The 21,696-nt window shown below is 50.5% G+C and overlaps 1 long non-coding RNA gene across 1 annotated transcript; it reads right to left on the bottom strand.

Annotated features, from left to right (window-relative positions):
* Nucleotides 1–4,052: 4,052 nt before the first annotated feature.
* LOC117018609 (uncharacterized) lies at nucleotides 4,053–20,831 on the bottom strand. Its single transcript, XR_004422262.1, has 3 exons — nucleotides 20,679–20,831; nucleotides 5,850–6,006; nucleotides 4,053–4,926 (listed from the first exon to the last, which is right to left on the bottom strand). It is a non-coding gene; the product is annotated as an uncharacterized LOC117018609 (long non-coding RNA).
* Between the last annotated feature and the right edge of the window lie 865 nt (nucleotides 20,832–21,696).

Below are 21,696 nucleotides of genomic sequence, written 5' to 3'. Positions count from 1 at the left end.
ACTGGAAACCCTCCTGTCTCAACACTTTCCACTCCGTTTCTGCCCAAACGAGGGCTGACCCATCAGCTTATTTCACAGGCGTCGTGACCGGGCAGATGGGTCTTATTGGAGAGTCGGGGATGGGAGGTTGAGCCTGGTGAGTGTTTCTCCACACCTTGGCCAGCGCCGTGTTCCAGGTATGTGTGTGTATGTAAAACAGGGTGTGAGTGTACGCACGCACGTATATGTGCAAGCCGTCGGAGTGGGCGAGCATCAGAGGTTTTCGTCACTGAAACGAAGAGTTCCTGTTGATAAACACTTGCTCACTATTTATATATGTGGGGGAATTAACCACAAAACATGACCTACACCCTCAGGCGCCCTGTTTCACATCCTGCCCACCACACACACTTTCTCTCTCTACCTGCAAGCTTCTGAATAGAAAATAATTTCTCTACATGGGAACTATAACCAAAGGGAATAATGAATCTCTACACAGACTTTGGGGGCCACAGAGGGGGATGGGGAGACCCTCATGCCGGTGATGACTGACTTGTGGAACTAACTCTGGGAGACGTCGTCAGAGGGGGGCACAATTTGTGCCCCTGTTGGTTAAATAACCCCATTCACTGTCCCTCTCTCTAACCTTTTCCTGTCCCCCAACTTCTGTGTGAAATACTTTGTAGGATAGGGGTCAACTACATGTCACGTTTCTTAAGGAGGTGACAGTGGCTTAAGGCATTCATCTTTCCAGGACTTCTGAAGCCCCCACAGACTTTGAGACCCAACAAATGTATCTCATTGGAATATGAAGTGCCATTTAGGTGGGGAGGCAAAGCGTTCCTTTGTTGGGAGAGAAGCACGGAGTTCCCGGGTGAGGTTGACTAATGTCTGTGTGTGCCCTCCACACTGTCAGGTGGTGCCATCTAAGTACTGTGTCCTCTTGCGGCCAGCCCCACGAAGCCCCCCAAACCAGCTGTTCCTTCACTGCCACCCCCATCAATGTTCCATGGAGTCTGGACCAGGACAGGCTTCACACCTACCACACCAGATCGCAGTACATTTGACCAAATAATACCAACCCAGGGTTGCTTGTCTAGAAACTTTCATTGATGTGACACCCCTTTGATGGAGGCTGTTTAATTGGGACATATTAGAAATAATAGAAGCCAATGGACATTGAGCATGTAACATATGCCAGATTCGGTGCTAAGTGTTTTACATGCCTTACCTCATTTTGTCCTTAAAACAGCCCTAGGAAGGAAATACTATTACTCTCCCCATTTTATGATGTAGAGAACTGAAGCTTGGAGAAGTTGAGTAGTTTGCTCAAAGTCACACGGTCAGCACCAGAGCTAGTCTGATTCCAAAGCTTCTGTTCGTATCCTCTCCACCACACACAAAAATGTTTTTTGGAAGTTTTCAAATCTTACTTGCATCCAATCCTAGATAAAGTACAGAGAAGCCTCTTCCATGGCAGAAAGACCTGGAAGGCCCAAAGGCACCAGCACGCAGAGCCAACAGAAGATTGGTGGCATCTGTGAGGGGACAAGAGCCTGACCACACTCAGCAGGATGGCCCCGCACACAGAGGGCGCTCAGCGAGCAGCCTTCCTCTCTGGAAGGGTGGGGTTTGAGGACTCTCCTCGGACGAGCACAACTGCCTCTCTGAAACGTTTCCAGCAAGTGCTTCCAGCACGTCCTCTCTCCCACCTTTCCCGTCTTCCTCCTTCATTCCCAACCCTTTTGCTATTCCCGAAGGACGAGGTGCGGCTGGACGGCCGTGAGAAACTTCCTATTCCTCGCGGGGTTTGCAAAACAAGCAGAGTGATTCCTACCCTTGGAGCGGTTGTGGGAAGTACACATGTACAAAAATGAACGGAAAGGGCTGAGCACAGAGCAGGCAGGTGATCAGAAGACGTCAGCGCGCTTCTCCCGCTCTTTCTTTTCTTCTTTCCTCCTTTATATTTCCCTGTCCTTCTCTGGGCAATGGACCATTGTGACATTTGGGAACTCCTGGATCCTTCGCTCACTTCTGCAATGCTGTGAGCCCTGGACAAGGGGGATTAGCCATGACCGCCACCTGGCATTTTCCTTTTGTAACTAACGACCTTGCTATCTGGGTGCTAAACTCAGTCCAGCTGCTGACGGAACACATATGCTGTAAACAAGCAAAAGTTTTCAACTATTTTCTGAAATAGTTTTTGAATAGATTTTGAGTTGGAAGGAAATCTCCAGTCTCCATGTTCCTCGGGCTCTGCTGGGAAAAACGATGAACTGATTCGGCGATGACTGCAGCTGCCTCAGAAGCAGCAGTCGTCCTCCCTGGAGGGTCCGTCTGGGCTGGGACACAGCCTCTCCCTCGTTCCAGCAGCATCCTTAGGAGACGGGCAGGTGCTCAGCCCTTCTCCCCTGCAACTTCTCAGCCTCACTGTTGGTGGCAGGAGGTTCTATATCACAACAGCCACTCTGGGGCTTGGCTGGTCCCAGGAGAAGGGGACTTGCCATGTCAACCACAGGAGCAGAATGAGGCTGGGACCCTGGGAGGTGGACAGGGAGGGACTTCCGGGCTCCAGGGTTGGGAGGACTCTGGAAGACTGAAGGTGATTTGAGGAGAAGAGCCCTGGAAGGAGGGGTGCTGTGTTTTGTTTGGTTTTGTGCACCACCCGGGGGACTAGTAAGATGGTTCTGACGATACACTGAGCCTGCAGGGTTTCCAGCTTGGTTGGGGGCACGCCAAAACAAGGATTTGAGCCCTGGCTTCCAGAGTCCCCTCAGGAGGGGTAGGTTACCCCTCACACCTTCCAGGAGAGCAGTTGCCTTCTCTACTTTAGGTCTTAGAGTCTCTGGTAGGAAGAATTCTATCAGCAGGAGAAATTTGGGAGTCTCTGGCTGAATGATATCCAAGGCTTCTGACCCCAATTTGAAAGAGCTCTGTGCTTCTGGACTTGGTGGTCCCCTCGTCACGCTAGCAAAGCAGTCAGCCCCCGGGAAGCACCAGGGATCGAAGCTGGGAGAGGTTGGACTTCCCAACGTGGAGATGTGGGACAGCAGATCCGCAGGCCGTCGGGGCCCAGAGGTGCACTTTTCATTTAAAAAAGCTTAAGAAAAGTTGTGCAAGGGGCAAATGTAAGGGAACAACTTCTAAGGGCCCAGTGTGTTCACTGCGGACGGTCTGCTCATGAGCCCTGAGGGTGGATCCTGGGAGGAGCTGAGGAAAACCCCGCATGAGTCACCACACACCATGTCCTCTGGAGGGGATGGGCTCATCGTCACTCTTCAGCTCTCGCCTGGGTGGTGAGGAGTCAGGCCGTGTGTGTCTGTGTGTGTGTCTGTGTGTCTGTGCGTGTGTCTGTGTGTGTGTCTGTGTGTTTGTGTAGGGTGGTGACCCACCTTTGGTTCTAATCTGCTGAGGGTGACATACAGAAGCTCACCAGAGCTATAGCTTAGAGAAAAAGGTTGTCCAGGCTCAGATTAGGTATCCCAGACCCAGGAGAGACTGCTCCAGGACACCAAGGCCCCAGGTGGTACTCCAGGGTCACTAGGCCCCTGGACCTGCTTCTTGAGGTTCTTCCCTGAGTCCAGTTCAGAGCTGTCTGCACTGGCACAGAAACATAGTCACGCCAGCTCTGTGCCCAGGGCTACACCGAGCAGCGTAGATAGAGAGGCCACTGCCCTCAGCTGCCTATGAAAGGCAAGCACCCCCAAAAGCAACTCCCTCCCTCCCCGGGCCTGCAGCTCTCCTGGACTCCCACAGATGGTGCCTCGTCCATGCCACTCTTGCAGCCCTGCTTCTTTCTTTGACCATCCCAGATCTTAAAAGGCATCTCTCCCACATCCAATGAGAAGCAGGTGTAAATGCTGGGTGGCCACTTCTCCAAACAAACAGGAAGAAGGACTGTGGGTCTGGGATGAATGGAGAGAACGGGGGTGGGGGGGGGAGAGAGAGAGAGAGAGAGAGAGAGAAGAAGAAGAAGAGGAGGAGGAGGAGGAGGAGGAGGAGGAGGAGGAGGAGGAGGAGGAGGGAAGGGAAGGAAAGGGAAGAGAGAAGAGGAGAAGAGAAGAGAAGAGAAGAGAAGAGAAGAGAAGAGAAGAGAAGAGAAGAGAAGAGAAGAGAAGAGAAGAGAAGAGAAGAGAAGACAGAAGACAGAGGGGAGAGGAAGCATGCCAGGTTTACAGGGCAGTGGAGGGACACGCTGGGCTCTGTGCACGTGCCGGCCCAGGACACTGCCGTGTGGACGGCTCAGAGGCTTCCTTCACTGGACATTTACTGCCAAGTTGGGAACGTATTTCATCTTCCTGTTCCTTCTGCATGGCAAATATATGTGTATATTGTATTCTGTGTGCACTCACGGGGGTGTGTGTGTGTGTGTGTGTGTGTGTGTGTGTGTGTACCCTTACAATCAAAACTTTTCCTCTGTAGTATAAAATAAAACAGCATTAATTATGTTTTGGATTGACTTCACAGAGATCTGGGAGCATAATTTAAATAAAACTACACTCATGACTCCAGTGCTATTATTCTTATTTGAATTTTAACCCTAAGAATTTTCCATCCTGTCAGCCAAACCAATGCTTTGGGCAGATTTACAGTTTCAAAAGCTAAAATTATTCCTGTCTTCTCCCACCTACGAGGAGAAGTTTGGGATCTGGAGCTCTGCGTGGCTGTGTCCCCAGCTGCGGGCCCTCCCCATTTCCTGTGCCTCCTGCCCCGTTTGGCCTCAGGTGGGCGAGAGGCCTTGGAGTCAGTGTGTGTGTTTGGGTGCTGCTTGCTCCTTGTTCCTCCCAGGGGGTCTCCTTCCAGTGGGCCCGGGGCCCCTGACGCAGTTCACAGAGCCCTGAGGAAAGCGCGTTTCATTCTCCTGCTCTCACCAATCACCAGACCTGTCTGGGGCAGTCAGGGAGAGTGACTCCCTCTGGTCCGCATTTGGAAGTCCCTTGCTGACCCCTGAAAAAGATCAAAATGTCCCTGAAGCCTGCACAGGGTGCATGGGAAACGCTGCTCGTCAAAGGACTGACCAAGAATCCCAAATTCCATCAGGCTTCCCTGGACTTCTTCATTACTGTGAATAAAATTCTCTATCATCTACCTATCTATCTATCTATCTATCTATCTATCTATCTATCTATCTATCTATCTATCTATCATCTATCTATGTCTTCTGTCTATCTATCCAGCATCTATCTATCTCCTAATTTATACATGTGGTACATATATGTATGTATAGTGTACACACATACAGGCCCAACACATATACACATAGTATACAACACGCATATGTGTTGGGATGGTGTGTTCCAACACAGGGACCCGCACAGCCACCGTGTCTCCATCAGCCGCAGGCTCCCTGATGTCCTCCTGGCCTCCTCGTACAGTCATTATTGTATTTGCCGCACTGCTGGGTATATTCCTGACAAGGGGCCAAATTCCATTTTGACGAGGTATCAACGGAAACAGAATTCTCTCCTTATGGTTTCACACATCTGATGACTGAAACTCTACAGACCGGATTTGGCTCCACTCATTACAAATTCCGCTTCAGCTTCCCACAGGCCTGGTTCTGGACATGGACGCCACAGGATCTGTCTACATGGTGATGTGACCCCAGGCCCTGTGCCGCCAGGTGACAATGCCACATGAGCCAGCACAGGAAGCCGTTTCTACACCAGAACACTGGTAATGACTTAGCATATGCTACAGAGACTGCAGCTACACAAATGTCCCACTAAATCCAAATTAAATATCTCCCCAACTGAATTTTCCCTCAGCCAGAGTCCAAATGCTCCAAGCCACTCCAATACTACAAGAAACGAGTGCAGCTTGTGGAGGAAAGCTGGGATGGAAAGAGACAAAAGTCTTAACCTACTTACCTCGCTTGTGCAAATTTTACAAAAGACGTGTTCACACGAACTGATGGCTGGGGCGCCTCCAGGTCCATGCAGGGGACGATGCAAGTGAGGGTTCCTGACGCTTAAATTTTATTAACCTTGTGGTCAATCCACCTCGGCCAACAGGACTTGGCAACTGCTGACAGAAGGGATAAAGGAAATCAAGCATCCCAGCTGAAAGGCAAAGCCTGAGCACAGAGGTGGAATGCTCTGGGCTGTGTGATGAGCAGGGAGAAGTTTGTCTGGCGGAACATTTGTGGGCAGGGAGTGCGGCAGACGGTGTGGATCCGAGAGGCAGGCCAAGTACAAATCACAGAAGGTTGCAAATGTCGGGCTAAGACATCTTGATGCCAACTGTACAGCAAGAAGCTTTGAAGACCCGAGGCAGTGACTGCGAAATGAATTTGGCACCCCGGGCACCTGTGACAGTTGGGCCTATTCTTTATGGCCAGTGCACATTCTGACTGGCCAGAACCCTTGCCACAGTGATACTTGAATCCTTTTTTTATTGTGGTAAAATATATATAACACACAGTTTACTGTTTTATCCGTTTTTAAGAGTACAGTTTAGTGGCATTACGTGCATTCACATTGTTGTGCAGCCATCCATCCCCAGAATTTTCTCATCTCCTCAAACTGACTCTGTCCCCATTGACCTCTAACTCCCCATTCCTCTCATCCCCCAGCCCCTGGCAGCCACCCTTCTACTTTCTGTCTCTATAAATTTGACTATTGTAGAAACCTCACATAAGTGGAATCATACAAAGTTTTCTTTTGTGACTGGCTTATTTCACTCAGCGTAATGTCCTCAAGATTCATCCGTGTTGTAGCTTGTGTCAGAATTCCCTTCTTTTTAAGGCTGACTAATATTTCATTGTCTGTTTCTACCACATTTTGTTGACCCTTTCATCCACGGATGGGCACTTGCATTGTTTCTACCCCTTGAATAACGCTGCTGTGAACACAGCTGTATAAATACCTGAGTCCCCCACTTCCAGTTCCTTTGGGTATATGCCCAGAAGAAGATTGGCTGGATCATATGGTAATTCTATGTTTAATTTTCTAGAAACTGTTGAATATTTTTAATATCACACCTTTTACAAAATATGTACAACTGTTACTCGACATCTCCACCTGGGTGCCGGGTTCACATCTCAAAGTCAAAATATCCAAAACCAACGTCTTCTTGTCCCCCAGTCCAGCACCTCCGTCAACAGAATCACCACACGGCCAGGGCTGAGACCCTGCTCTTTCTCTCACTTTTCCACATCCAGCCATCAGCAAATCCTACAAGCTCTACCCTCAAAATATAGCCAGAACCACGTCCTTTCTCACTGTGTCTGCTGCTACCAGTGGCCCAGCCTGCCATTCCCTCCCATCCCACCGTTGCAATAGCTTCCTAAAACATCTTTACTTGTGCCCTTCTACCATCTAGCTTTCATATGGTTGCCAGAGTGATCCGTTTAAAATATCAATCACATTACTTCACCTCTCTGATCGAAGCTTCCAATGACTCCTCATCGTAATTAGAACACAACCCCCCAAAACCAGTACCGTCGCATATAAGATACCCCTGCAGCTGGCCCCTGGTCCCACCACTCTTGCCCCCACCTGCACCTCTCTCTTCCTCAGACATCGATTAGGTCCTGCCTTGGGGCCTTTGCACTGGAAGGTGCATTTCACAAATCATCACACGGATTATTGAAAATGCCACCCCTTCTGAGAAGGCTCAACCGATGACCCAGTGTGAGGTAGCAGCTCCACCATCCTGTCCCCGGGTTCCTGCTTCACTCCTCACACACCCAGCACTGCCTGACCTTATGTTACCTGAATGTCCATCTCTCCTTCCAGAGTATAAGCTCCATGAGGGAGAGGTTCTGATGGCGGCCGTACCCCCACGACATGGGACAGGCACCTAACTCTAAACTTCCGTGGCATGGGAAGGGTGGCTCAGCACCCCCCCCCCCGTCTCAGGCCAGTTCAGTTCTTTGGACACAGGAAAGGAGGAAGTGCTGGACTCCACTCCCAGCACATGGAAAGAATCAGTGCTTCGGGGTTCCCAGTCACTCTTAACTTGCAGGGTCAGAGGACGGGGTGCACGCAGAGATGACTTTAGGTGCTTTAAGAACAGCTCAGGCCCATGAAGATCTCTACGTCTATATCTTAGGTTTTACTATTAGTAATTTTTTTCTTTGTTTAGTCCTCTCACCAATCATATGCCCATTTGCCTCAAGAAAAACCCAGGTCTTTAGTCATCCAGCTCTGACGTCCAGGTCTTCTTCACCAGATCAGGCCACCTGCGAAGGCCCCCCAAGCTCCCTTTGAGTGCAGTTACTCTGGGATAGCTCTGTGCAGCACTTCCCTAAAGAAATGTATTCTTCAGAGCGCCAGTGGATGGATGCTTAAGGAGGCAGCGGCTGGACAGGCAGAATCAAAACGGCTCCCACCGTGCTGCCTGGTTATGTGTGGTTTGAAAACTCTTTGTTCTCAGAGCCAGAACTTCCATGTCAGTCTGGCATCAGGAAGCGGTAAGACCTAGGACACACCGTCCTGACTGGGAAGCACTCTGAGCTGCTTGGAGAGAAAGTGCTGCAACGGCCATGATTCTTTCCGAAGCGCGTCTCCCCTGTTCCAGTCACGTGAGCTTTCAAATCAGTCGTCTGGTTCAGCTCTGCAAGCGTGACCACGTTGTTGAAGCAAATGTGCTTTTGAGGAGGAATGGGAGGTACTGTCATAGTTACGCTAGAGCCACAGCGGGGATTGACTGCCCAGGCTAACGGGATGCAGTCCCCTAGCTGTCTTTTCTCACCATGAGGAATTGAGTGTGACCTCGCATTTTAATGCACCAATTAAGGAAGCAAAAGTCCCAGCCCTTCCTGAGGGTACAGCCTCACCACTGCCACCAGTGTGTCCGTCTCCTGCGTCTTCTTTCCTGTGGCCTGGGTCTAGTCACTGCCTTTTCCCTAAAGGTCTATATCCTCCATTTGCATCAAATATCAGCAGGGGGGTGCCTATTTCAACTACTCTTTCCCAGTCACCACAAGCTTTCCGCTGTAAAAGGGCCCCTTCCGGGTGCTCCGTGCTCTTTGGCTCGCCCACCAGTGAGTTGACTGTCTGGTGAGGGAGTGTGGCCCTACTGGTGCTGCCCTGAGGCCCTGACCTAAGCTTTGGAAAACCCTCTTACGTGAAGCTGCTTAAAACTCAGTTCCCACGGCCCAAGGAGGGGCTGAGCCCCCCCACCCAGATGCAGATGCAGTTCCCTGAGATCAAAGGGAGAACTTCTGCAGCTTTACGTCCGCTTTTACCCACCATGAGCAGAAGTGACGGTGAGCAACTGTGCAGAGGCCAGCAGGCAGGCAGCCCAAGAAGAGCACTTCTTGCCGCTTGTTCTATCACCTCTGTCAGTGGGCAGAGACTGTGTCTGCTTCAACACACAGCAGCCAGACACATAGTAGGTGCTCAGTGAATATCGGCTAAGTAGTGGAATGATGGTCTTCACGGGCCATGCTTGGCCTGAAGCGGCCGAGTCAGTGCAGTGGGCCGTGGTCTGGGGCTTCACAGCAAATTCTGGAGCTTTAGAGCTAAAAGAGATCTTAGAAATCATCAAATCCAGTACCCCTCAGTTTCAGATTAGAAACCCAGGTGAGAGCCCTGAGAGGCAAGACAACCTGTCCAAAGTTTGCTAATGTCAGAGAGCACCAGGCTCAGGTCTCCTGACAGCTACCCCTCTGTTCCTCTGTCTTTACCAGCTGGCCCTGTAACCTCCCCAATTTGCCTGATGTCTCAGAGCTATGACTCAGAGGTCTGGCCTCAACACCAGGTGCCGGCTTTGGCCTGTAAGCTCAGTGCCCTGGCTGACCACTCCCACATGCCCGCAGCCCAGCAAACCCACTCTGTCCTGCTTCTCAGTGTGATTCATATTTCTGGCACACCACAATTGTGTCTCTTTCCCTGGCTGTATTCCCAGTGGCTCAAAGGGTATCTCCCTTTCGTACGATTTTACCAGGAATGACATCTGTTTCATCTTTGTTTCCCTAATGCCTCAAATATACCTAACACTCATTGATTATATGAATGAATAACTTGCTGTGTGGCCACGGGCCAGTTGTTCACCATCTCTGGGCCTCCTCTCGGATCTGTAAAATGAGTACGATGCTGTTGACCCATCACATGGTGTGGCTGGGCTTTAATGTGTATGTTATTGCATGCCGGTCTTGGAAATGCAGAGCCCAGCAACTGTGCTGAGAGTATTTCTTGGAGAACTTGAAAGGGGACTTTTCAGTCTGTGATGAAAGGAGCAGAAGATGGCTGTGGGCAGTTCTAAGCTTCTGCATACTTTGCATATCTGAGCACCCAGCTTGGAGCCCGGTGTCAGCTTCGGTGGGGGAGGAAGGAACTTGGTAGGGTCTGAGGGTGAAGACGCCAGCCAGCAGAGAACAGCCTCGCCTTCTCAGCTGGCCTCTGAGCCCGCAGATGGAGCGAGGGGGTAGCTGCTTTTACTGAGAAGTCCTCCTTCCCTGGTTTCCACTGGCAGCCAGTTTCTGAGTTGCCCGTACCCTCTGCTGCTTTCCAAAGGCAATTTTTTTAAGACTCTAAACAGTTTGGAATAAGAAAGGAGAAAGCTAACATTACAAGAGCTGAGTGGTGGCTTCCGCTGGCTTCCTAGTCATGTGGAGGTTGTCAGAGGGATGGCTCCACTGTCCGGGCATGGCCTACGGGAGCCTGGTGTGGCTTCCTCATCCTATGTCACCAGCTGTACTTGCAGTCATTCAGCACTTGCTGTTTGCCAGGCCCACAGATGGACAAACATGGTCTCGGCTAGACAGGCCCTCAGGTCTAGAAGCATGACTAATATAACACTAGTGCCGTGACAGACAGAGGTGTGGATGGAGCACCCTGAATACAAAGCAGGACAAAGGAGGAGGCAGCAAGGCAACATGTGACTCAGTGGGGCCTGGCAGGGAGAACACAGCCCCACAGGCGCTGATCTGATTAGAACCCGCTCCCTCCCAGGGCTTGTGCAGCCCATATTCACTTAGACCACAAGGGGCTGCGTGTAGAATGCCTGTCAGATTTACCAGACAAAATTCAGGATGCCTGGTGACATGTGAACTTCCGATAAGCAACACATAACTTTTTAGTGTAAGGACGTCCTAAATATCACATGACACACTTTTTTAATATATCGTTTAGGACATATTTGCACTAAAAAATGATTCATTGTTGATGTGAAATTCACATTTAACTGGGTATCCTGTATTTTATCTGGCTATTCTTTTCTGAGGTCAACAGAGAGTTCCAGACCATAAACCAAACAGTCCACACTACCCAAGAGTGGGTCTCATGAAATGGATCACATCTGGAGGAGATCAGAAAAAACAGAAACAAGAAAGAGAAGGATGGCTGTCCGGTGTCCCAAGGATAGAAGAAGAGAGGGTCCTAAGTCCTAAAGACATTGAATTGCAGGTACTTAGGCTTGTTTTATGACAGCAGCAACCAAGGGGAAAATGGCAGAGATGGTCCCAGGCCATGGCGCACCAGCCTGGTCTGCCCAGAGGCCAGTGGCTTGACCAAAGAAGGAGAAGGAAGGGACCTTTGGGACCCGTGTCCCACGCCATCAATTCCCCACCCTCTTGCTCCTACGGTTCCTGCCATGCTCTCCTTGGATGCTCCACATTAGCCCTACCCAAATTCGTGCCATGTGGCTTACATTGTTCATTTCCATTTAGCTCAAGTGTAATGGTACTTGTGAATGGTTTCCGAACATAGAGAACTCTCAGACATCAAAAGAATCAGATTAAGAACCTCTGCACTGGAAATTAGAAAGTTCTAGAAGAACACGGAAGGAGAGGCAGAAATGGGAGTGGAGAGGGGAGGGCAAAATCTCAACAACCAGGGTCCCTTTCTGGAGGAAGTGGCTGAGTGGAGTCTGGAAGAAGACAAGAAGGACCTGAAAACCAGCCCAGGCTGGAGCGGTCTGCGGAAAGGAGAGGCCCCTTGCCAACCCCCGCCCTGAAGGCTCAGGTGCGCCCCTCAGGAGGAAGGAGGAGCGCCTGGTGTTCCTTGTACCCCGGGCTTAGGCTGTGAGCATCTCTAGCAGGTTTCCTCTTATGTAAGTGATAATTAACAATGCACTGGGCCCACACGGTTGGTAAATCAGGCCTGATACTTTAAACCCTTTCTGTTCACGGAGCGTTTTGTGCTTTCCCTTTGTTCCCCTCTCCAATTTCCCACTTCAGGAGCTGAGATCTGAAGACCTGCACGTGGTCGACAGAGAAGTGGCTCTGGAGCAGCTCTGAGAGGCCACCCCTTGCTCCCGCACAGCTCTGGTTTCGTCTTGGATATCAATTATGGGCTTTCACATTAGGAGGCTAATGCATTTTCAAAGCGGGCAGATCACCCTCCCATGTTTTGACAGTTTGGCTTTAGTTGAAATATAATTAAACTTTTCGAAAACAAGGGCTTTGAAACTCAATCTCCACACTGTTTACACGTTGTTGTTTCTTTTCCTGAAGGGTTGCGTTTTTACTTGCTGCAGTACAATTAATTCGTCCTTCACTTTCTGCACTCAAAACAAACATTGGTTTTAAGCACTCCGCTTTTATAGCGCTGCATAGCTGAGAGTGGAAAAAATAACATCTGAAACAGGATGGGCTTCTGATGATACCTCCTATGACAGACACACTTGAAAACCACCGCTAGTGAGTCATTTGCACTGTGCACACCCCTCCGAGGAGCAGGAAGTGCGGGTATTTTAAACCCTGAGGCCAAGAGCCGTTTTTCAGATGCAGCTTAAAGCGCTGGGCCGGCACCCGGCACCCTCCCTGGGAGCGAGTTCAGTGGCCTTGCTGAGCGCGGCCCAGCCTCTGCCAGCCTCTGTTTGTTTGTTCTCTTTGCCCCGCTTTTGCTTTTATGCTAGCAAACTGAGTCTAAAAAGCACAGAGCTAGCAAATTTATAAAACCAACAAAAACTTGAAAAAAAAAAATCAGCGGCAACAATCCGAGCCGGGTGGTTGGCAGGCAGTGGGGGCAAGCAGATGGTGCAACAAGATGTCCTCGGTGACTCGCGGGGACCCAGCTTCAGGCCCTGCGGCCAAAGAGAAAGAAAAGACGGCCCCAGCCAAGCGCTTCCAACCTCTAACGCAGGTCGTTACTGTGGGTGACGCCCTCAGTGCTGTGCTCAGTATCTCCAAAGAACACAGGGGGAACAACAAAAGACGTGGAACTGAACTGAAAAGAAATGACTTTAGATGAAAGATTAAAAAAAAAAAAAAAAAAGGACTTGAGGGAAATGAGCCAGATGTTGCCATGAAAGAAGTTATAAACCCTGACCTTGTTTGGTAAAGGAAGGAGGTCTTGGGAGGGAGGGCGGGCTCTCCTTCCCGCCCAGAGCTCCTGACCATGGTGAGCCCCCAGAGGGAGGCTCCCTCTGCTCTGCGTGGAGGGAGCAGAGGGAGGGAGTCTTTCCAGAACATCAGCCTCTGATGTCACCAGCAGGTGAAGTGGAGGGTAGTGCAGGCATGCAAGAATCCATTTTGCGTGAATGGTTTTATTATTATGGACAGTTTTCTTACAGAGACGGAGTCTTTTGGGCAATGGAAACCCAGCCTTGAGCATTCTTAGCTCAATAACGTGATGAGGCCCCTGAGGTGGTTGGGAGCAGTCTAAGCCCTAGAAGCATCCCAAATATTACACAGTACTTCTATTGTCACAGGTGCCAGATTAAAAAATTCATCGTTGGAAGAAAATCCTAGATTCTTAATAAGCAGCTCCAAACGAGATTCAATGGCTAGTAGCATCACATATTCGTGGAGGGTTTATCCAGAAACGCACACGCCACAGAATGGCACGGTGCGTGGACTGTGGGGGTGTTCCAAGAACAGCATGGGCAATTCGAAGCAGCTGGGATCAGTCACAGAGGCAGAACGGGACACACAGGAATAACTGGGTATGAGACTCCTACTGCCGCGGTAACAAATGACCACAAACTTGGCGGGTCCCACTGGGTTAAACCAAGGGACAGCAGGGCTGGCCTCCTTCTGGAAACTCTAGGGGAGAATCTGTGTCTTTGCCCTTCCAGCTTTCAGAGGCTGCGTACATTCCTTGGCTGCTGGCCTCCTTACTTCACCAAGGCTGCCTCTCTCTGTGCCGTTCTTCTGCCCCCCCTGCCCCCCCTTCCCATCTTCCACCTTTAAGGACTCTTGTGATTACATTGGGTTCCGTCGGAGCATCCAGGATAAACTTCCTATCTTAAAGCCAGCTGACTAGCAGCCTTAATTCCTTCTGCAGCCTCCGTTGCCCTATGCCATGGGAGGAGTATGTGGGCACCTTTGGGGGCCAGTATTCCATGAGGGTCTGTGCTATCCTTTGTCTGCGAGTCTCACCAAGCATGAAACAGTTTCTCATTTATAATAATGGAATTGACATAATACACGTGTGTTATCTGCCCGGCATTGTTCTAAGCACCTCATGTGACAGTTCCAAGAGGTAGGTACTATTACTTGCTCTGCTATACAGAGGAGGAAAAGTACCGAGATTGCTCGTGATTGCTGAGGGATAGAGACCAAGTTAGCACACAGTCTCTGTTCCAGAGCCCAGGTGCTTTACTCTGAATGGATAAGCATAGGGGCACTGCCTTCTAAATACCAAGACAAGAAGCCTTCCTGGCCCTTGTTCCCTATAAGTCTTCCTACGGGGAGAGAGGGTTCCCTCTGTTATGTCCAAGGCCCTGCACAGTGGTGGTGGGGGGTCTTGTGTTAAAAAGCTCTGCTCTTCCAAGTCCTGACCACGTGAAGTTGAGTTTCCAGCTAAGAGTTTGGAGGAGCCAGAAACACATCCAGTCTTACATGCTCAGCTTAGACCGTGACAGTGGTGACAGTAGGAGCCCAGTGATAGCTGACACATGGAAATCGTCCTGCTGCTGTTTTCCACAAGTAGAGAGGAGCTTCTACAGAGGAGAAGAAATGGTGTCAGAAATTGGAGTGTGGCCCCACACTGCAGGGAACCCTGAATTATCAGCTCGAAGGGGAGAGAGTGAACACTCCCAAGGGGAAGTTGGCTCTTGCAGGTATCTCCACAGCAGTCTGGCCCTATGGCAAGGAGCGGGGCTGGCCTCTGCAGACGGGACCACCCACCCACCTGTGGGCTGCTTAACATTCCCGCAATAACAGAGGGGAGGCAGTGCTGGAACCCCAGACCGGGGGTGGCTTCTAGAGCCCTTGACGGTCTTTGAACTCATTGCCCCCTTGGTCCAAGATGCAATGGTTGGGACCCAGGTGGCAAGATCAGCTCCAAGCTGTGGAGAGAAAGAGACGAGACGAACCGCCACAGGGCCCAGGGAAGTAGAACTGAACCTCAACCGCCAAGTTCCGCAAATTTCACAAGTTAATCACAAACCCCACCAGTGTTGTTTGGTTGCTTAAAAACGATTTAATTTGTGCAATCTCCCAGAGACAGGGTGCCCCAAACTAAAAGTTATGTTTGAAAAACAGCAGGATGAATGATGGCTCTTCTGCGAGGGGAGCCAGCAGGAGTGAGAAGCACCCAGGTGCCAGAGCTGTAGGAAACCCTCAGCTCCCACTTCTGGGTCATAAGTTGCCTGTCCCATCACGGAGCCAGTGCTCCCAGCATGTCACTGGAATAGTCACCTCCTTGTGCCTCACCCAGAAATCTGTCCGATTCTCATCAGAACTCTGCACATCAGGAGAAGGGGCCTTCTGTCATGGGACGAGCTGTGGCATCAGACAGGCCTGGGTTTGTCACAGCTCAGCCACTTACTTGCATTGTACCTCCGACAAGATACTTAGCTGAGCCTCCGTTCCCTCAAAGGGAAGGTAAACGGTGCCGACCTTGTGTCATGGGGATGCTGAGATGAGATGATTATGCTGTTAGGGACATGACAGCACGACAGATGGGACTCTGTGGGACCTCGAGAGTGGGCGCTACCATCACGGCTGCTGCTCATATCATGACCGCCAGCATTAACATCGTCGAGGTGGCTTTCGTAATAAGAGGTCGTCTACGGCCCAGGACCCTGTTGACCGAGTGGTCAACACTCCTAATACAATTCTGGTGAGTCCAGAGGACGGGGCCTGGCTGCATGGAGCGTGAGGCAGGAGAGCTCTGCTTAGGTCTAGGAGGCAGGCTCTGCGTGGCCAGGGGTCAGCATGGCTGCCCTTCGGCAAACAGGCTTGACAGACGGCCCTGCTGCAACTGCAGCATTCGTGTCTCCAGGAGCCCCTCTTGTGTGCCCTTCACACCACTAGAGAAGCAGCGTGCGGGCCAGCAGGGAGGCTACCTCCACAGCTGGGCCTAGAGCGCCCGGAGGGGGGCACCCACCTCGTGGTGAGAAAGTCAGCACCGCACACTGTGACTTGCTGAGAGGCAGGCTGTCACCACTGCTGCCACAGGCACCCTGGGGGGCATGGCCAGAGGTGGTCCTTTCCAACTTACGGCTCAGAACCTGGCCCCACATTTTATAGCTTAACACCAGCTGGCTGTGTTGACTGAGTCGCTTTTAACATATTTCAATTGCTTTGCTGCGTAACGTCATTCAGGTCACCTGTGTTTCCCCAGCAGCGGCCAAGCACACATGAGGTTTGGTTGTTTTCATGAGGACAGCCCTCCCTGGCCTGCAGAAGCTGCAGCTGGCTAAGAAGCAGGCTTTGGGTGGGTTTGGCAGCATTGGTGGTACACTGTGGCTAGGAGGGAGGGAAGCCAGTAGGCTCCAGGTCTCCCAAGGGAAACCAAGTCACTAACCACCTGGAGTGCTTGACACACTGACCTTTCACCCAGGTAGTAGACAGGACGGCTGAAGGGAACCCTGATAGGCCTGCAACAAATAACAAGTGACAGCACCCACTCCCGTGAGCAATTGTAAATCGCATGGGGGTCTTGGTAACTTGTTTCTGTTAGTTAAATGCCTCTCTTCCAGGAGCAATTAAGAATCTATATTCACCCCTGTCATGGACGAACTTGGGCACATGCTCAGTTCCAGAAAGGGAAAAAGGCATAGCAGACAAGCTGCAGGCGAATCAGCCTGACCGGCTCTTGAGCGTGTGACCATCTCAAATGTCACAGTCAGTTGTGCAAAGAGGAGAACAGCACAAAGAGACTCTGAGTAGATAGCAGCAGTAGCACAAATGATGCTAGGCACTGTTTGGAAAGCTTTGTGTGTACTTACTCACTTAGTCCTTACTACAACCCTACAAGGTGGGTACTATTCTTATCACCCACTTTTCAATGAGGGAACCGAGGCAGGTTACACAACACTCCCAAGGTTACAAAGCCCATAAGGGATGTCACTGGGGTTTGGACACTTAGTCTGACTTCTGACTCCAGGGGTCTGTGCACTTTGCCTTGACCCTAAGTTGGATAAATACAGGGCATCTTACAACTCCAAAGATGTCCAACCTCTGCCTTTGCCGACGGGAAAAGGATGGTCGCAAGCAGCATGGAAGAGGACAGGCAGGTTTACAAGCTGGCTGTCCTCCCAGGAAATACCCTCTTCTCTCCAAGTCCGAGAGCACCTGGTCAGACTTTTTTTCTTCTCCACAATGAATCTCACCAGAGCTAGAAGAACACATCACCCCCTCCCGTTCCCCAAGCACTGTCCCCAGCCCCATTGTGCAAGCGCCTGTTACAGTGAGTTGTGGAAGCCACTTTCGTGGTCATGGTTTTCAACTGCAAATACAAGAGGAAACCACGTGAGAAAGAAGCACATCTTACCAACCCCACATTGGAGGGTGGAGGAGCCCCTGATGCAGACGAGTCTTTGCAAGGGCTGGAAGGCTGGGGCAGGGGTGGGGCTGCTCTGTGAAGGATGAGGGGTGCTCAGGGCTGAGCTGGCTCTGAGACCACCAGCGGGGAAGGCCTGGCAAGGAGCAAGGAAGGGAGGCAGGCACTGAGGAGGGCTGCTGCTCCACAAGCTGAGCCTTCCTCTGAAGAGCAGGGCGCTTCCTGGGAGCCACCTGCCACCCTGGAGTGGTTCTAGGGTGTGGGGTCTATTAGGGGAAAGTTCTCAAGAAGACAAAGATCTTCTCAGCAGGAATCTAAGGGGACAGGCATCCTGGTTGGGAAGAACATGGCCTTTAGAGCCAGACAAACCTTGATTTAGTGTGAATTCCAGGCCGTCTGTGTAGACAGGGTTTGGACAGCAGTGTCATTGGAAGGGAGGTGGCAGGGGAGACACATGGGGAAGCTGCACTGTGCACCCTACATGCTCTTCTGACTTAGGTTGTGCATTTATTTGGGGGATTGTGAAGAAGAGGCTGCTGGAGATGATGGCTTCCACAAAAGCCTCCCAAATCACCCCTTAATGATATGGTTGTCTTGATTCAAACTCGGGAACTACAGCTTCCCATCTGTGCAGCCTTGGGCAAGTAACTCAGCCTCTCTGAGCGTCTGTTTCCTCAGTTGTGAAACAGGAATAGTAATTCCACTCTGGCAGGGTTGGCGTGTGTGTTGGGGGATGGTGGGGTTATGTGAGAGGACGTATGGGAAAGGCCTTAGCACAATGCACGCACCCAAGAGGCACTCAGCGTAAGCCAGTTCCTTCCATCGCTGGTCCCCAGATGTCTGAGGACACTAATGAAGTATCCAGATGGGGACTCAGACCTGGAAAGTTTAAAAAAAAAAAAAAAAAGTTGGATTTTTGTGGGGGTTTGCCTTTGGATTTTGTTGCCCACCAACGAGTGTGTTGCAAGAAGATGTCACATCTGCCCTCCACATTGTAAACCCGGGACTCCCAGCAGCTGGCCCACTTGAAAGGGAGTGTCACAGACCGAACTGTACAGGCAGCGCCAGTCCTGTGGGTGAAAAAGTCGCCATAGCAAATGAATTAGACCAGCGGTTTTCCTCATGTCTGCAGGCAACAGAATCTCCTTATAGCGCGATTCCACGACCGCCGTAACAGGCGCTTGAGCAATGGGGTTGGGCGCAGTGTTTGGAGGAACGGGCGGGGGTGGCTGTGTTCTTTCAGCAGTTATGAGATTCAACTCTCACAGGGGGACATCACAAGCACAAAGTACCAAGATCTTTGCAGAGAACCTCCAGGCGCTCCTTGTAGAAGTTGGTGGGGGGGTAGGGGAAGACATTGAATTTGCTAATGGCCGACACATGGAGCTCACTCATTCATTCATTCCAGCATTCATTCAGGAAGCATTTACAGAGGGAAGCCCACAACTTTCTTGGAGATGTTAGGATAATACACAAGATGGTCCCATGACTTGTCCCAAGTAACAATGCCAGCTCCGTTGGGAATAGAAAGTTACAAAATTATCTGCCTTGAGATCTAGGCCAGTGGGTGGCAGAGCCACACACCTGGTCCGTTGCAGGGAGGCAGCCCTCCCCTGAGAAGGCAGGGGCCTGACTTCTGGTCTACCACACCCTTGGTGGGGTGCAGTGTCAGCCCGGTGTCTGGCTCACAGCGGCCTTAGTGAATGAATCTCAGGATGTCCTCTTTACTGCCTACAAATTACAGCTTCCATGGATTGGGAGTAAGGGGAATAAGTCATTTTAACAAAATTGCTTTTGAAATACAGATGAGTTCAAAATCGAGAAGAAAGGGTGCTTGGCAAGAAACGTTTGGATTGTGGCAGATTCTGCAGCTCATGTTGTTTGATGCGTTCATAAACCAGCTGCTTCCACCCTTCCCTAAACATCGGCTCCCAAGGGACCAAGTCAGCTCAGGGCTTTCTGGGCTCATAGGCTGTCTTCTAGAAAGCCTATCCAATCAGCACTCAGCATGCAGACTCCCAGGGAGTGGAGCACCCATCCAAATGTTTGCTTCTCTTTTTTCCATGGTTTCCCTAACAACACATCACACACACACACACACACGTACAAATAGTGTTAGTTCAACTAAGCATGTTTCCCAGCAATCCACACAATAGATTCCTCACCTGGGATTCCAGAAGCCCCTGCCTCAAGGGGCCACTGGAGGCTGTGGCACAAGCAGCTAGTCCTACAGACCCTCCGTCTTCTCTCATCAAGGGAAACTCATCAGCACTGTTCCCCAGCCCATTCTCTCCATGCACATGATCCTTGGCTTAAGGTGCTCAGAGAACCTCAAGCCAAAAAGATACCTGCCGTCATCTCTGACTCCAGGGTTCCTTACTACACCCCTCCCCCACCCCAGTTTATAACCAGCTCATAGGAAAACACAACCAAGACTCTACCTTTGACTGGCTGTCACCCAGCAGCCAATGAGTCAACTACTGGGATTTTTATTTCATTAGTCAAACGGGATCCGAGGATTCTGGGTAAAAGTTTGTGAAGCTCAGCAGGACCTAGCCCAGGCCTCTAAGGCAGGTGGCTGCAAGTAGCTGCAGGGCCACTTCTGGAGGTCTGCATCAAAACGAGAAAAGCAAGCCTCTCCCTCGCAGTCTGCGGCCCCATGCTGTGTGGTCTTAGAGCCTCTGGATCAGCAAGCAGGCCCCAGGCCAAAACCTGGGCTTACGCCTATGTACCCAAACGGATAGGTTTTCGTTATGGTGAAAAATGTATCAAGTTTAGTGGATGTTTAGAGTTTGTTTTTGTTTGGAGAATATTATAGGGTTTAATACAGTTGTCTTGAGGGTTTAGAAGAGAAAAACATCTAGCATAGTTCTTGGTACCTAGTAGGAACTCAATATATGAGAGCTATTGATTTTTACCCCCCTCGGCACAGCCAGCGGTCCAGCCCTGCCCAGTGGGGACTGACCCCTCTGGAGCGGCTGCATTTCTCAGAGAAAGCTGCCCTTCCCCCAACTCAGGCGGCTGGCAGTGCTGGTGGAGCTCCCCACACCTGTAACTGGGTCAGGTCTTACTTACATGTCTTGTACTCAGGAAGAAATCAAATGGGAGTGTTAACTGAAGACCAGGCCACTCAAAACTATTGCTCTTTTCTGGCATGTAAGACAATCCAGACTCACCGCAGGGTTCCCATGTCACCGAGAGTTCCCAGCGCTCTGTGGCCCACTCGCATTCATTCCAGACAAAGCAGAATGAGCCGCAGCAGCTCAGATTTCCAATCACATGGCCGCAGCGCCCGGCCCAGTGCAGCCCTGGGCATTTCTGCGGTGCGCTCCATCTGAGGAGCTCAAAGGGTTTAAACAAAACCCGTTCTTTATTTGGGAAGTATTATTATCTGGGTTTTACAGAGAGAGATACCGAGAGGTGAGATGACCTGCTTTCCGACCACACAGTAAGAAGGGGCTGGGCCGTGCAGGGGGCCCAGCAGCCGACTGTAGCTCTTGGCCAGGGGTCACCAACAGAAAGCTGCTTGCACGGAGCTTGTCGGGGCCCTGTGGGGACTCAGGGAGGTGACTGAACTCAGAAACAAAGGCCAGTGCAGAGGAAATTGAAAAGCACCAGCAGAGGAAAGGTGTACAGAGAGCTGGCTCATCAAGACGCTAGGACTTGGGTTAGCAGACATTTCTTTAGTACCTACCAGTGCGCAGTACCTGCCTTGTGGCTTGACCCGGAGAGGATATTTTGTCACCCCTGACCCCATATGACAACATTATTTTTAGTAATAATCATAAATGCAACAACAATAATGAGGGGTGGAAAAGAAAAGCAACGAGTGAAATTTCTTTGTTTCTGACCTTTCTATAGGTGGTCATGGCTGTCAAAAACTAAAAAATACAATAAATATTATAGTACCAAAAAATGTAATGGGTTAGTACTTTTAGTTCCATTAATTACATTTTAGTTAATGTATTTTTGAAAAAAGGAAAAACATACCTATTTACATATTGGTCTTTTGTAATAATGACTAATAACATTACAGTTTCTGTTTTTGGTGCTTAACTTCTTTACTTTGTCCTTGACTTTGTAAAATTGATCT

Source organism: Rhinolophus ferrumequinum, chromosome 27 (genome assembly GCF_004115265.2).
Source record: "Rhinolophus ferrumequinum isolate MPI-CBG mRhiFer1 chromosome 27, mRhiFer1_v1.p, whole genome shotgun sequence".
In the NCBI taxonomy this organism is placed as follows: domain Eukaryota; kingdom Metazoa; phylum Chordata; class Mammalia; order Chiroptera; family Rhinolophidae; genus Rhinolophus; species Rhinolophus ferrumequinum.
This window is presented reverse-complemented; position numbering and strand designations above follow the sequence as displayed.